Source organism: Zingiber officinale, chromosome 1A (genome assembly GCF_018446385.1).
Source record: "Zingiber officinale cultivar Zhangliang chromosome 1A, Zo_v1.1, whole genome shotgun sequence".
NCBI lineage: Eukaryota > Viridiplantae > Streptophyta > Magnoliopsida > Zingiberales > Zingiberaceae > Zingiber > Zingiber officinale.
This window is the reverse complement of record NC_055987.1, coordinates 82,443,353-82,461,214: the sequence shown is the minus strand read 5'-3', so window position 1 is coordinate 82,461,214 and position 17,862 is coordinate 82,443,353. Positions and strand designations below refer to the sequence as shown.

The 17,862-nt window shown below is 38.1% G+C and overlaps 1 long non-coding RNA gene across 1 annotated transcript; it reads left to right on the top strand.

Annotated features, from left to right (window-relative positions):
• Positions 1-8,652: 8,652 nt before the first annotated feature.
• Positions 8,653-15,975, top strand: LOC122005878. The gene is made up of 3 exons (XR_006118571.1): positions 8,653-8,800; positions 8,885-8,993; positions 15,914-15,975. It is a non-coding gene; the product is annotated as an uncharacterized LOC122005878 (long non-coding RNA).
• The last annotated feature ends 1,887 nt before the right edge of the window (positions 15,976-17,862 follow it).

The following is a 17,862-nucleotide window of genomic DNA, read 5'->3' as shown; positions in this document are numbered from 1 at the left end:
GTTAATATGACCTAACCTTAGATGCCAAAGTTATATTTGGTTCATTTCCAAAGATTGCTTTCTCTTATTAGAATTAGAAGATGTGTTATTAATTTCCATTTATTGCATCATGGGAGTTATTGGATTAAGAGTATACAAATTGCCAACCAATGCACCAGAATAGATAACCACCCTATTTTTCTTGACAACCACTTTGTCATCAAAATAAAATAGAATATCCATCCATAAATAATTTAGAAACTGAAATCTGTTGGTGCGGGAAGCATCTGACGATCGAACCAGTGTTTTGATAATGGCAAAGGATTCAAAGTTAAGGTTATGTTGTGATCTAACAAGTTTGAATGAGCTTGCAGGAAAATCCTAAGTGTGCTTAGGCAAAAGTCCTAACTGAGGTTAGGCAGGTGAAAAACCCTAGGGGGTGGTAACCCTAGGTCACAGGGGGTGGTAACCCTATGCGGAAAGTCTTGGCAGGTCGAGGGCTTCAGGCAAAAGTCCTAGGAGGTGGTAACCCTAGGTGAAAAGTCCTGGTGTCGCGAACCAGGTGGAAGACTAGACGGGTCGGGGAGTGGGCGTCCAGCAGAAAGTCCTGAAGCATCGAGCGCTGAGAAAAAGTCCAGTCGATCTGGAGGATCACACTGGCAACAGGTAACTCTCCTGAGAGGAGTAGGTGAGGATGCGTTCCCCGCAGAGGGAACAGTAGGCATCGGGTCGACCTAGAGTTCTGGTTGGAAATCTGAAGTTAGACCTAGGATAGTCCGGAGACTATCAATATTTTATTTACCATGTCTATTGTGTGCTAACTTTGTTTTGCAAGGTATGTGTTTGTGACTAACACATTTTGCATGAACAAAGGAGCAACTTTCAACTCGGATGAACAGTGTTCGAGGCGTCTCCATGGAGCTTGGAGGTGTCTCGGGTGCAAGCCGAAGCCAGCTGTCTAGAAGAGCTGGACGCACCTTCATGGGGACTGGAGGTGCCTTGGATCACTACTCGAAGGCACCTTGGAGTGGCATTAAAGGCACCTTCAGGTGGATAATGAGCAGCGGTCAAAGCTTGATTGACAGCAATCGAAGCGGGATAAAACTTAGGGTCTAAGGCGCCTTGGAGCTTGATGGAGGCGCCTTGAACACCCTTTATAAGGGAGTCTCGACCAGGAGCCCAGTACAACACCTTCTGAGTAATCCTTACGCTACAAGCTGCTAACGAGACGATCCCGAAATGCTGCAACATCATCCCGACAACTCGGATATTCAGTTTTTAGTATTCTGTTGTCGGTATTAATTTAATTACTATTTCTCTTTGTACTTAGATTGTATTAATTTTCGATCTTATAGTTGTTGCCCACCGGAAGGGATCAACGATCGCGGGCCTTGGAGTAGGAGTCGTCACAGGCTCCGAACCAAGTAACTCCTCGTGTCTTTGTGTGTGATTACTGTAACGCCCCTAGTTTTTTTTTTTTACATATATATAATGCATAACCTGCGGACGTCACTTACTCATATTTTCATAATGGTTCCTTACTTCAATAAAATTACATAGACGATTCGAAAGAAAACATAACTAAATGCGGAATTAAAAATAGATGCTCTTTGGGTTGTACTGCTCTTGTTCCGAGTTGGCTCACTGGTCAATGCCTCCTGTCTCATTCGCCTCATTGTCTGGAAAAAAAAGTTATAAACTGTGAGTGAGAGATTCAGCATGTTCAAAATAGTGTTATGCATTAGTTAGCGTCTATAATCTAGTGTACCAAGGGAAACCACATCAAAGGTAACTTAGGTCTTACTGGCATATCATGGGCATGAGCGTAGACGTCTACTTAGGCATACAAGAATAAACATAAGCCTAAGTATGTACGTAAGCTAAGTATACAATAGACACAACCAGGAGCATGTAAATAAACATAGGCATAAGCATACTAGCTAGCATAAACGTACATATTATGGATGAACAGAAGCATAAGCATAGGCATGTAATTAAACTAAGCATGAAATAGATATAATCATGAGCATGTATATAAACATAGGCATAAGCATACTAGCTGGCATAAACGTACATACTATGGATGAACAGAAGTATAAGCATGGAAAAGATCATAATCACATAGAGTTAATGAGCTCCCGGGCTAAGGGCACCGGTCACACTCAACTACATAGTTTGGTAAGCTCCTGGGCTAAGGACACCGGTCACACTCTACCACATAAGGTTGGCGAGCTCCCGGGCTAAGGACACCAGTCACACTCTACCACATAAGATTGGCGAGCTCCCGGGCTAAGGACACCGGTCACACTCGGCCACGTAGATTTGGTGAGCTCCCCAGGCTTAGGTCCCCAGTTCATAGCTTAACCCATAATAAGATTTGACAAGCTCCTCGGGCTTAGGTCCCCGAATCATAACTTGGTAAGTTCCCCGGGCTTAGGTCCCCGGATCATAACTCGGTAAGCTCCCCGGGCTTAGGTCCCCAGATCATAACTCGATAAGCTCCCCGGGCTTAGGTCCCCGGATCATAACTTGGTAAGCTCCCCGGGCTTAGGTCCCCGGATCATAACTTAATACATTTGAACATGCGCATAAGCATAGCCATGATTACTACTCAAGTATGGAACATAAATATATTTTTGTACATGAACGTAAGCAGGTTCATTTCATGAGCACTTAAATTATCATGATGGGAAGAGGAAACATTAGCCTGACTATACAAAATTCAACCCTTTTTCTAAACTAGAATCCGAAAGTCACATGTAGCATATAAAATTGATGATAAGCAAGAAGAAACATAAGCTTTCCTATATTAGAAATCCAAAAATACATGTAGCATGTAAAATTACCATGATATCTAATAAGAATAAAACATAAGCTTTCCTAATTTAGAATTTCTAAAAGCATATAAAAATACCATGATATCAAGCAGGACGAAAACATAAGTTTTCCTAAATTGGAAACCCGAAAATACATATAGCACATATAGTTATCACGATGACAAGCATGAGGAAAACATAAGCTTACCTAAACTAGAAACCCGAGAATACATGTAGCATGTAAGGTTATCATGAATAAAAATACATACATGTTAGAGGTTATAATTAAAGGAACCAAGACCCAAGAGTTTAGATGAACATAGTAGGGAGTGAGAAAATCAAATGTACACTACACAAACTCTGAAGTTATCACCTAACCTACCATGGTATCCAACAAATACATGAATTCAGGATATCTAATTAAAGCATATCATAGCATAGAACATGCTAAATTAGATTTCCGAATGCTAAACTACCATGGTATCCAACAAATACATGAATTTAGGATATCTAATTAAAGCATATTATAGCATAGAACATGCTAAATTAGATTTCCGAATGCTAACATGTCACCTAGGGGGAAAAAATATATATCATGCTAGGACATAAGAAAAAGCACGAGCACAATTAAACTCAAATCCGAAAGCTCAATCACATCTAGAATCTAAAACCTTCACAGGACATAAGGTTATCTTTATTAGAAAATGAGTAGAAAACATAAACACTAGCAAATTACATTCCTCAAAAGAAAAATCATTTTCCTAATCTCGTATGTACATATCAACAACATTTTCATAAATCTATTATAATAATTATTCATTAGCCATAATAATCAATGAAAGAGAGAGATGACATTGACATGCAAAATTGAGTGCTAGATCATGCTTTAAAAATTAAATTAAATTTCAAGTGGTTTAATCATGAATAACGCATGAGCTTCCTTTCCCATATGCATGACGCATATAGGTCATGATATGTAGTGGCTTGACAACATATCAATGCTGCAGAATCATAATAGAGAAAATATTCATTATGATTTCATCTTCTTAAAAAACATAATCGAAAACTTATAAGTCTTAAAATCCATTAGAAGCATAAACAATTGTCTAATTTCAAAAAAAGAGATGAAGAAGGAATAAACCATGGCATCAACTTCCTAAAACTGAAAAGAACATAGAAATCTGTAGAATCCCAAAATCCTCCATTCATACAACCTTTAAAAGCTTTGAGGTCTAGGGGGGCCGCTAAGGTCGCGGATCTACCTTTTTTTAAAAGCTTTGAGGAAAACAAAACTTAAACTAAAGCATCATGCCTAAATTTATAGTACCCAAAATTCACAAGACTATAAAAACTAAACTAAAACACTAACACGGTTGAGAACATGCCTTATGTACTTAGCCACCCACTCCTTTTCTTCCTTGAAAATCCTAGCACCAGTGGAGAACAAGAGGGTGAGAAGATCTTACTAGGGTCAGTGGAAATAAGAAGGTAGGGAGAAGTTCTAGGTGAGGGCTTAAATAGAAGAGAAGCTTAGAACTTGGTCTAGGTTTAATTTTATAAATGCTAAGTCATATATATTATTTTTATATAATATTTTACTAAGTCTAGATAGAAATCTATATCCATGATTATTTAATTCCATATATATTTTATATAAAGTATAATACTATAATTTCTTAATTCGCTACTAATTGTGCGTTAAACATCTATTAATCCTATATTTTCCTTATTTAATTCTATTTATTCTTTGTAATTTATATTATACCTTATTTATTATGTAACATATTATTTTTCTATTTTTACATAATATTTCTTTGTTGCACGTTCTTATAATTTATATATATATATATATATATATATATATATATATATATATATATATATATATATATATATATATATATAATTTAAATTATATATTTTATATTATACATAATATTTCTTAAATTACATATTTTATATTATACATAATATTTACACGTTGTTACCATTTTTTTAAACTTAATATCAAGTTTAAATAGAAACATATTTACATGATTATAAAATTTTCATATCTATCTACATATAAAAATTTGTGACACATAAAATTTTCTATGTAATTTATTTTATTACTATAAAACTTAATATCAAGTTTAAATAGAAACATATTTCCATGGTTATAAAATTTTCATATATAGTTTACTTATTTAATTCTATATACTATATATATACATATATATATACATGGTAATATGCATATAATTTTGTCATTGCATTAAATTTCATAATTATATATATATATATATATATATATATATATATATATATATATATATATATATATATATATATATATATATATATATATATATATATATATAAAATTCATATATTATATTAGTATAGTGATTGATTATTAATCTTTTATTTTATTTAATTTTATGTGCTCTATATAGATTTATATTTTACTTTTATATTGTTTAGAAGGATAATTTATATACATAAATTATATAAATTCTAAGTCTTTATATATTGGTATCTTGCTATTTTCTTAATATAATTCATTAATCTAAATTTCTAGGCTAACTCGATTAATTAAATCTATTTATATGAATAAATTCTTAGTCAAATGAATAATTACAATTACCCCATGAATATCCCTCATTAAATAAATTTGAATTCTAATTAAATTGTAATTAATCTAATAAATCCCCTTAATTAAATAAATCTAGATTCTAATTAAATTACAATTTAATCCAATAACTTACCTTAATTAAATAAGTGATTTTGAACACTACAATTACTTTCTTTTTATTTCCGCTGTGTTTATTACTTGAGTTTTACGATTCCGAAATGAAATAGCCACGAGCGCTATTCACCCCCCTCCCCTCTAGCGCTTTTCGATCCAACAATTGGTATCAGAGCGGGGTCGCTTCGATTTGGTGCAACTACCAATCAAACAATTTTTTCGTGGTATTTTCAGTTTTTTAGAGTCGACCGGAATTAGTATAATTACTATATTCCGATCTATTTCTCGTTCGAATCAGTTTTGCTCGAAGCTAGTGTGACACCACTCGAGTTCATTTTTTTTATATATATATTCCCGCACTACTAATCCAAGACCAAGTCTTGGAATAGATTTTATTGTTTTTGTCGTGCAATGTATCAATGGCCCAACAAGAGGGTTACAGCACTGTTCGTCCCCCGCTCTTCACCGGAGAAGATTTCAGGTACTGGAAAGGATGAATGGAGAACTTTCTAAAAATCCTGTTCGAGACATGGATGATCATCAAGACTGGATTACAACTGCCAACCGACGAAGAAAGCAAGCCCACATCCTGCGAGAACTGGGAACCAACTCTAATCAAGAAGGTAGAAGCCAATGCCAAAGCGACCTACACCCTCTAGTGTGGACTGACCAAGGAGGAGCTCAACAGAGTTGGACCATTCTCCAACACAAAAGAGCTATGGGAGAAACTGATCGAACTCCACGAGGGCACCTCCGACACCAAGGTGAGTAAAAGAGATTTGCTGTTTAATAAACTATACAATCTCAAAATACAGGAAGGAGAGACAACAAGTCAACTCCACGCATGAATACAAGATATTCTCAACTCCCTCCATGCAATCGGGCAGAAAGTCGAGAATCGGGACGTCATAAGGTACGCACTCAACTCTTTTCCAAGGAACACATTGTGGGCATCAATGGTAGATGCCTACAAAGTTTCCAAGAATTTATCTTGTATAAAACTAGATGAATTATTTTCTGAGTTTGAATTACATGAGCAGACTAATGCACAGCCAATCGAGAAAGGTGTAGCTTTGCTTGCAGGTCCCAGTAGAACATGTGAACCAAGACCACGACGAAGAATAGAACTAGAGCCGGAAGAAGAACCCGACTCAGATGAAGAAGATGATGAACTAACAACCGAACTCGTGAACCTTGTGAAGAAACTCTACAAGAAAAAGAAGGGCTTCAACAAGAGAGACCTAAAGAAGGTAGTACAATCCAAGGAGGTTCAACCTAGTTCAAAAGACAAGTTCGAGGTGATCTGGCACGGGTGCAACCAGAAAGGGCACATCAAGGCCAACTGCCCAAATCAGAAGGATGAAAAGAAGCAGAGGAAGAAGAAGGTGCTGAAAGTGACCTTTGAAGAATCCACAGAAGAAGATACCGACGACGAGCTTGAACAAACGAGCCTCCTAGCACTAATGGTCCGGGACCAAATCAACATGTTCGAGAGCGAGAGCGAATTGGAAACAGACTCGGAAAGAAGCCACAGATCCGTATCCATTTTCGAAGGGCCCGACCCCTCTGTAAGTATTCCTCGATTAAATAATTTAGTGAATTACTTATTATGCAAATTAGCAAAATCAAACATTTGGGTCAAGTCACTTCTAAAGGAAGTAGCAGTCCTTAAAGAAGTGACTAACTCCAAAACATTGCCTGACCCAGTTTAGACTGGAAATTCAACTCAAGTCCAAAAGCTTGAAGAAGAAAATTCTAGTCTGAAAACTCAGGTCAAGGATTTGGAGAAGACCCTAGAACGGTTTTCTTTGGGGTCCAAGAATCTTGACCTAATTCTTGGGACACAAAGAGCCGTTTACAATAGAACTGGACTAGGTTTCAAAACCAAGAAGAAATATCGATCATATCTATCCTTAGTCAACAGACCAAATAGTAAACTAGTCCAAGCATGTGTACCCAAGTCGGACTTGGTCAATATTGGGTCCCCATGGATAAAGTACATTACCTTGATAAACCTTATCGAGGCTATGATCTAGAGGGAGCAAAAAGAAAAATTATTTTAATTAATAAATAACCAAAAATTATCTTAACAAATAAATAATTAATTAGATTAAATTAAAATTATCTAAATAAAATAAAAAATAAAAATAAAAATTACTTTAACAAATAAATAATTAATTTAATTAAGTTAAAATTATTTTAATAAATAAAAATTATATTAAGACATAAATATAAAGGAATATTATTCTAAATTAAAACTTTAAAAATAAGTTAAAAGGAAAATCAATAACGGAGGCTCCAGAATAGCTGTCACCTCCAAAAGGAATCTATCCGACAGGGTAACCATATGCAACATACCTGGCAAGGTAATTAGGGCTAGAATAATAAGGGCTAAGCTTAACTTGACCCACGGTACTGGTGAAATATTGGATGATAGTACGTTAGGGAAGCTCAGTCTATGCATGTCTAGGAAGATATGGATTCGACCAGGTGTATTTGTGTAAAATACAACACCCAAATAATATTTAAATAATAAGCTCATTGGACAAATAATCTTATTGGATTTTTTAGAAATTTTCTGGGAATTTTTCGGAGTCCGTTTGGCGTAGTTTAAGGGGATAATTTATAGGCTAAGTGGAAGCCCGTTCGAGTTACCCCATTTAAGTGAGGAAATGTTTTAATTATAAAATCCTTTTTTCTTTTATTTTTCCCGACCCATCGTCGTTTTCCCCAAAACCACCAAGATCCCAACCTCTCATCCCCGATCCCCCTTCTCTTCTCCCTCACACGCTCTCTTCTCTTGATGCCATCGCCGACATGGGAGCCGCCGATCATCTTCTCTTCGTCGGCGCAGCCTCGTCGTCGATCGCCAGAGAGATCACACCGATGGGCCGAGCCTCCCACTCAAGGTGTGGAGTCTTTCCCTCTTCTTCTCCACTTCTTCTCATGCGATCTGAGCAGACGACGCCATCTTTAGCCCTAAGTTACCGTTGTCGGGAGGGGAAGAGTTGTCTGCGTTCATTCCCATCGCACTGATCGCCGGCTGTCGCCGTCCCTCAGTGTTTGATCGTGCCTAGATCCACCATCGATGTTGCCCTATGCCGCGATGCCAGCGGACGCCGCCAGACGCTGTGTTGCTTGACGGACACCGACCACAGTGTCATCAATTCCAATCGCTTCACTATTACTGGAAGGGGAGGAGCTATCACCTCCTCTGGCATTCCTTGTGCACGATCATTGTTGATTCGGCATCTAGCGCATCGCAACGATTGTCTAGGTACATTTTGTTTGGAAATCATGTAGATTCAAGGATTGTGGTTTATAGGTTTCCAATTGCGTTGTGTCTCCTGTTTTGGACTAGGGAAAGGCATCAGAACAGCTCCTAGATGGAATTCCTCCGGGCAGATCACTGTCCTTTGCGTTCTTGCGGTCGAGTAAGGCTTCGGTTGAAGATTTGGGGGATGTTTGAGGTGAGTAGAGCTCTGTTGGTTAAGGATTTTAGTAAACTAATTTCTCTACAGTTAGGTTCTGGATTTAATTTGGGGAAGAAGGGGTGTAGGGATCTTGGTAGTATTCAGCAGGGGTTCTTGTGAGTTTGTGAGTGTTGATCTGTTGTTGTCTCTTAAGGTAAGTGATGTAGATGTATTGGTATGTATTGTTATATTCCCTGTTGATATTAGATTAGGGAATTTGGGTTAGAAACTACGGATATGGGTGAGAATTTAAAGGTGAATCATGTTGGGTTTGTGATTGATTGTGGTTTGATGATTTGGTTGATAGGTTGATTGCATGATTATCGAATTGGGAGGTGTTATTATGATGTTTGATAGAATTGGATTATTGATTTGGAGGATTAATCGGAGATCAGATTTGATTGGAGTGATCTTAATTGGGTTAGGGCATTCATTTATCTATTTAATTCATATGAATTTAGCTAAATAAAATATATCTATTGATTGATCGCAGGACTTGGATTCGGGATGAGCGTCTCGACGTGGGATTACGTGTCGTGATATACATTTAAGGCGGGTATTTCTAGCTTTATCTCTTTAGTATTTTGATCCTAGTGCATGAGCTTTATGTTCAGATAGTTGTTGTATCTATCTTGACTCCACTCTTTTTTTCCTGTGTTTGATACATCCACTCAATTTTTGAGCTACTCGTTTCTGTATCTATACAGTCTCTCGTTGCTATCGATGATATTTAACAGATACTATATTACTAGGTACCAGATACCGGATGCTAGACATTAGATATTAGGTATTGGATATATAGACACCAGATACCATGTTTACATGCTTTGATTGTTGTTTGTTTACACACCTTACTGAGCATGCTGGCTTCATGTAGCATACTTGTTTTTGTTTATATATATATGATGAATGTTGCATTGTTCGCATCATGTCATTGCTTGCATTGCTGACAATCCTGTCTCCCTTGTGGTTGAGGCGGTTGTTGGCTAGGGCCGCACGCTCGGCCACTCATGGGTAGTGGTAGCTTGGAGTGTGCCGCATGTCCTGTCATGCCCCCCACTCGCACACTCATGGGTAGTGTCTGCTGGAGTCGCGGGCAGCAGGGACCCCGTCGCAGACGTAGCTATTCAGCTACTATGCAACTGTCCCCTCGGCCACTCGAGAGTAGTGGTAGCTGGAGTGGTGTACAGTCTGTCATTGTCCCGGCCTCTCGTCCATACTGGGGTCATGGACTTGAGGGGTGGGCGGGAGTGACCATCCGTACATACGCTGTTGTTATTATATCTGTTGGTTGTTTACTTATGCTGTTGTTGCTTATCTATGCTGCTGTTACAAGCTTATGCTGTTGTTGTTTATTTATGCTGTTATGCTTACATAGGTTGAGATTTATACCTGTGATATGTGTTTAGACACTGACTTACTTACTGTTGACATGTATATACCTCACACGATACCATGTAGTTATGAGCAGTACTGTAGCAGGGCTTTGATACACTTTACCTTTTACTACTAGCCTAGGATATGGTTTCAGGTATGGACACTTATTATGATATCACTGTAGTATCTGCTATTTCCATACGAGACTGTATACCTTTGCATCTCTAGTTCTTTACTATACTCATGCACTATCTGTCTATTACCCGCTGAGTCTTTATACTCACCACCCCGTATATTGGTAATTTCGCCAGGTAGCAGGTAAAGGATTTATGGAGTCGCCTGGAGAGCCTGTCCGCCAGTCCCACGTCACATTCGAGGACGACCTTACGATTTTGGTATTTCTTACGCTATTTGTATTTTGGGTTTTGTACTTGTTTATGTATTTGTGTTCTCTTGTATTTGGTTTGATATTATTGTGTCAAGCCGAGCCAGCTCGCAGTTAGTTGCTTTATGTTTTGTAATCGTTATTTGTGATTTCCGCTGTGTTGATTTCTGTTCCAGCCGAGTGGGCTGATTATATAACTGCGTGGTTGTGTAAATATATTCCAGCCGTATGTGGCTGATGTATTTTGTATGTATGTATGCCTCAAATTGTCACCCGTACAGGGGAGATTCTGCCAAAATTTTTCGGTAAGGACTCCTCTGGGGGCGTGACAATTTATTGGTATCAGAGCCAAGGTTTTATGAGGCTTATTTTCGTTTGGTTTTTCGTGATTTGGTTTCTCGACGTGACTTTTCGGGTTTTGGGACCAGGCAGCGACAGGATTCTCCAAGGTATAGGAGGTATGTTTGCATATTGTAATCTTACATTTCTGTTAGTGCATGCATAGTTGTTATGTTAGTTATGTTATGTATTAGTATGCTTTTGTTAGTACTTGTCCAGTTGTTTGTAGCATACATCAAATGTGTTGGGTCAATCACTGATCACGGTTGACCCTATTAGAGATCAAGGAATACAGTCTCATCGGACTTCTTTTACCATACCACTAGTGTTATTAATTTCTGTTATCACTAGTTTAGTAGTGGTTAGTATCTGCTAAATATCATATTGCTTCAGTTCGTGGAGAACCAATTTACTCGTATTGCCTTGGTTCGTAGAGAACCGATTCACTCTTATTTGACTTGGGTAGTAGAGGACTGATTTATCCTAGTTGGTGTAGTTTGTAGAGGACCAATTTACTCTAATTTACTCTGATTGGTTTGGTTAGTAGAGGACCGATCTACCTTGGTTGACTTGATCAGTAGTAGATTGATTCGTTCTTGTCGGTGTAGGTGGTAGAGTACTGAGTTACTTTTATTAGTTTGGTTGTAGAACACCGACTCACTCTATTTTATAGAGATTCTGATCCTCGGGTTATGTGTGCTGGTTAGATAACCAAAAAGTTACGTTTGAGTTCAGGACTTGTACAGACGGAGAATTGACTAAGTTAGCTGCATACCATTGCTGGCTTGACTAGTCTGTAGAGGATCGATGTATCCTATTCTATGGAGACTTTAACCTTAGACTGTATGTACCTGGTAGGATGACCTTGAGGGTACATTTGGATAGATGACCCCCACTGACGTGAAAAAGTATAGAGCTAGCTGCTTAACACTTACGTGATACCTTTGTTATATAAGTGTATGAAATGGTGAGCATATTCAGATACATGACTTATACTGATGTGGAAAAGATGATGTTAGCTGCGTATCCTTTACGTGACCAGGCATCACGTAAAGGAAGATGCAAAAGATAGTTGTTGAGATTAAAACATCACGGTGATCATTGTGAGGTGTTTTGAGAGAGTACTTCTCTACTTCCTTTGGAAGCGTAATGGTTTAAAAGGTGATGGTTAGTCGACTTGTCTAGTGTGCTTCCATGGGAGATCCTGACTGATGGACCGATCGGATAGGGTTAGATATCCTCGATGATAAACAGCTCAAGACCTTGATCACCTGACCATTTACTGAAGGTCTTGAAGTTTATATGTAAGATCAGAGGGTGTTTGATCTTTTGTCAACAGTTATCGGAGGACATTTTATAGGTATGATTATGAGAGTTATGGAGATACTCTCTTGATGGGTAGAGTTTGTAGTTAGGAGGGTGAGTGACCATTTGGATTTTTGGATCATCATTCCCTTACGGTGGATTTTGCATGTTTGAATGGATGAGATTAGACGTACTCTTTGGATAAGATTAGTAGAGTTTTATATACTTATGGTTTGACTGTATCTCTACCATTTGGAGAGTTGTTGGTCATTGATTAGGAAATCAAGGGACACCCTTGGATTTCAGTGTGACACACTTTTGGTAGGATGATGATATATTTCTACATCATGATAGTATATCATGATGATAATTGGTTCTTAGGAAAATTATCAGGTTTGATTGATGTTATGATAGGTTGTTTTCTGATGATCTGTTAAAGGATATTGGATTTGGTAGTTTATTATTTGGTGATTTATGGTTGGTGATTAGATCTTAAACCTGTTGCCAGTGATCTTACGGTTGAGTGTGTCTGATGTATTCGGCATTTCTAGGGTGTTTAGAGTAGTTTTCATTGACTTCATTAATGATATTATGATCTATTTAAGATCTGAGGTGATCACGTACACTATCTTCGCATAGTTCTAGATATGTTTCGACGGGAACATCTATATGTGAAGTTCAGTAGTGCGTATTTTGATTGTCTTCTGTGAGATTTCTGGAATACATGGTTACCGGTAGGGGTACACTGTGGATCCACAGAAGATATAAGCTGTTACCGGTGGGTAGTAGTTGAAGTCTGTACAGGAGACTCGCAGCTACCTTGGTCTGGCTAGATGTTACCGGAGATTGGATTAGGGTTTCTCTAGCGTTGTTATGTCGTTGACTTGACTATCTAGAAAGAGTGTGGAATTTTCCTAGATATATGCTTTTGAGACCAGTTTCATGAATTGAAATGAAAAGCTGATAACTGCACCGTTTTAGTTTCACCTTCTTGTGTAGACGGATTGATACTCTACACAGAAGTATTGTACGAGGGGTTAGGTGCAGTTCTGAAGCAGCATGGTCGAGTAGTACTATATTTTTCTCGATAGTTGAAAGATCATGAGAAAAATTATCTGACTCATGATTTGGAATTACCAGCTATTATTTTCACGTTGGAAATGTGGTGACATCATTTATACGGGATTCATTGTTTCCGTGAGAGATTATGTGTATACCTGAGTTAGATCCGTTCCGGGAGGAGTTACTTCAGGAAGCACATCGACCCAGATTTACGATATATGCAGGGAATACTCGATATACAGAGTCTGGAGGTGTTCCTATTGGTGGAACGATATGGGGAAAGACATTGTGAATTTTGTAGTTCGATGTCTAGTATGTTAGCAAGTGAAGGATGAGCACCAGAGACTAGAAAGATAAGGATGGTCACCATTGATTCAGATACTAGAGTGCAGTTGGGAGCATGTTATGATGGATTTTGTTCTGTGATTACCCAGGACATGGAGAGGATATGATGCGTTGGGAAATCAATGATTGGTTGATGAATTTGCTCTCTAGCTTTTGATTTGTCGGATAGATTCTTTAGATCGAGTAGCAGGATTATATGATAGAGAGATTACTGAACCTCAGGGTATATCTCTGAGTATTGTACCAAATGGAGATTCATGATTCACATCACGATAGTAGCAGATTTTACAGCAGACCATAAGTATAAAGTTCGATTTTAGAACCGCTTTACATCTTTAAATAGATGAACAGACTGAGAACTTAATGTGGATGTTATAGGTTTGCTGATAGTATGAGTTATGGATTTTGGGAGGCAGTTGGTTTACTCACAGTTGGCTAGACAGCAGTGTGAGAGTAGTGGAAGCAGGGTGAGCACATAACCCACAGAGTCATCTCTTACGAATGGAGATTTATTCTTGATACTCGGATGGAGTGATATATGAGTATGTTATTTGGTTGTTACCCTTGAATGATGACCCCTGAGTTGAGCAGTAAATTTAGGGACCAAATTTTTATTAGTGGGGGAGAATATAAAATACAGCACCCAAATAATATTTAAATAATAAGGTTATTGGACAAATAATCTTATTGGATTTTTCAAGAATTTTAAGAATGTTCTGGGAATTTTTCGGAGTCCGTTTGGTGTAGTTTAAGGGGATCATTTATAGGCTAAGAGGAAGCCCGTTCGGGTTATCCCATTTAAGTGAGGAAATGTTTTAATTATAAAATCCTTTTTTCTTTTATTTTTCCCGACCCATCGCCGTTTTCCCCAAAACCACCGAGATCCCAACCTCTCATCCCCGATCCCCCTTCTCTTCTCCCTCACACGCTCTCTTCTCTTGATGCCATCGCTGACATGGGAGTCGCCGATCATCTTCTCTTCGTCAGCGCAGCCTCGTCGCCGATCGCCAGAGAGATCGCACCGACGGGCCGAGCCTCCCCCTCATGGTGTGGAGTCTTTCCCTCTTCTTCTCCACTTCTTCTCATGCGATCTGAGCAGACGACGCCATCTTTAGCCCTAAGTTACCGTTGTCGGGAGGGGAAGAGCTGTCTACGTTCATTCCCATCGCGCTGATCGCCGACTGTCGCCGTCCCTCAGTGTTTGATCGTGCCTAGATCCACCATCGATGTTGCCCTATGCCACGATGCCAGCGGACGCTGCCAGACGCTGTGTTGCTTGACGGACACCGACCACAGTGTCATCAATTCCAATCGCTTCACTATTACTGGAAGGGGAGGAGCTATCACCTCCTCTGGCATTCCTTGTGCACGATCATTGTTGATTCGGCATCTAGCGCATCGCAACGATTGTCTAGGTACATTTTGTTTTGAAATCTTGTAGATTCAAGGATTGTGGTTTATAGGTTTCCAATTGCGTTGTGTCTCCTATTTTGGACAAGGGGAAGGCATCGGAACAGCTCCTAGATGGAATTCCTCCGGGCAGATCACTGTCCTTTGCGTTCTTGCGGCCGAGTAAGGCTTCAGTTGATGATTTGGGGGCTGTTTGAGGTGAGTAGAGCTCTGTTGGTTAAGGATTTTAGTAAACTAATTTCTCTACAGTTAGGTTCTGGATTTAATTTGGGGAAGAAGGGGTGTAGGGATCTTGGTAGTATTCAGCAGGGGTTCTTGTGAGTTTGTGAGTGTTGATCTGTTGCTGTCTTTTAAGGTAAGTGATGTAAATGTATTGGTATGTATTGTTATATTCCCTGTTGATATTAGATTAGGGAATTTGGGTTGGAAACTATGGATATGGGTGAGAATTTAAAGGTGAATCATGTTGGGTTTGTGATTGATTGTGGTTTGATGATTTGGTTGATAGGTTGATTGCATGATTATCGAATTGTGAGGTGTTATTATGATGTTTGATAGAATTGGATTATTGATTTGGAGGATTAATCGGAGATCAGATTTGATTGGAGTGATCTTAATTGGGTTAGGACTTTCATTTAGCTATTTAATTCATATGAATTTAGCTAAATAAAATATATCTATTGATTGATCGCAGGACTTGGATTTGGGATGAGCGTCTCGACGTGGGATTACGTGTCGTGATATACATTTAAGGCGAGTATTTCTACCTTTATCTCTTTAGTATTTTGATCCTAGTGCATGAGCTTTATGTTCAGATAGTTGATGTATCTATCTTGACTCCACTCTTATTTTTCCTGCGTTTGATACTTCCACTCAATTTTTGGCTACTCGTTTCTGTATCTATACAGTCTCTCGTTGCTATCGATGATATTTAGCAGATACTATATTACTAGGTACCAGATACCAGATACCAGATGCCAGACATTAGATATTAGGTATTGGATATATAGACACCTGATACCATGTTTACATGCTTTGATTGTTGTTTGTTTACACACCTTACTGAGCATGCTGGCTTCATATGGATCATGCTTCTATATATATTTATGTTTATCATATTGTTACATTGATGATGATTGTGTTTGAGTCATGGTTGTTAGTATCATGCACATCATTACACAGAGTGATGTGAGCGCGTCATCAGTCATTCGCTGCCAACTCGGCCACTCAAGGGTAGTGGTAGCTTGAGTTGGGTGCAACATGTCTTATAGTACCCACTCGGCCACTCGAGGTAGTGGTGGGCTGGAGTGGTGTCTGATCTGTCGTTGTCCGGCCTCTCGTCCATCGTCGTGGACTTGAGGGTGGGGAGTGAATCCGTCTATCTGTTATTAATTATATCATTGGTTGTTTACTTGTCTTGTTGTTGCTTATCTATCTTTGTTGTTATTAGCTTATCTTGTTGTTGTTTATTTATCTGTTATGCTTCATAGGTTGAGATTTATACTTGTGATATGTGTTTAGACACTGACTTACTTATTGTTGACATGTATATACCTCACACGATACCGTATAGTTATGAGCGATCTTGTAGTAGGGCTTTGATACACTTTACCTTTACTACTAGCCAAGGATATGGTTTCGGTATGGACACTTATTATGATATCGTTGTAGTATCTGCTATTTTTCCATACGAGACTGTATACCTCTGCGCAGTTCTTTACTATACTCAAGCCTTTATCATACATTACCATTGAGTCTTTATACTCACCACCCGTATATTGGTAATTTAGCAGCAGTAAAGTTTATGGAGTCGCTTGGAAGCGTGTCCTTGATCCAGCGTCGCATTTGAGACGACGTTACGATTTTAGTATTTCTTCTGGGTTTTGTACTTGTTTATGTATTTGTGTTCTCTTGTATTTGGTTTGATATTATTGTGTCAAGTCGAGCCGGCTCGCAGTTAGTTGATTTGTGTTGATTTCTGTTCCAGCCGAGTGGGCTGATTATATAACTGCGTGGTTGTGTAAATATATTCCAGTCGTATGTGGCTGATGTATTTTGTATGTATGTATGCCTCAGATTGTCACCCGTACAGGGGAGATGCTGCCGAAATTTTTCGGTAAGGACTCCTCTGGGGCGTGACAATTTGGCTAAGTGGAACTGATCGAAGCTACCCTTTATGAATCCTAACTAGTTAGACCAAGGTTTTGTACTAAGTTCAGTGGACAAAACTATTTGGAAAACCTCGAAGGCATGGTTACCTTAATGATGTCTATGTGACTCACCATAGCCCAGAAGTTTATCCAAGGAATGTCTATTTGTTGAGCTCAAAGCTAAACCTGAATCTAACATAAAGTTAAACCAAACCCTATAATTGAAACTAATTTCATCTCACAAAATTATAGGATCCCCTGATTGAAAAATCTAGATCAGGTGAAATGACTAAGGACAAAACTTAAAATTAAATTAAAATAAGAATTAAATAAAATAAAATTTAAATTAAATTAAATCTTAATATTTTTTCAAATATAATTAACTCAATATTTTCAAAATTTAATTAACTTAACATTTTTCAAAAATTTAATTAACTCAATATTTTTAAAATTTAATTAACTTAATATTTTTCAAAATTTTAATTAACTTAAT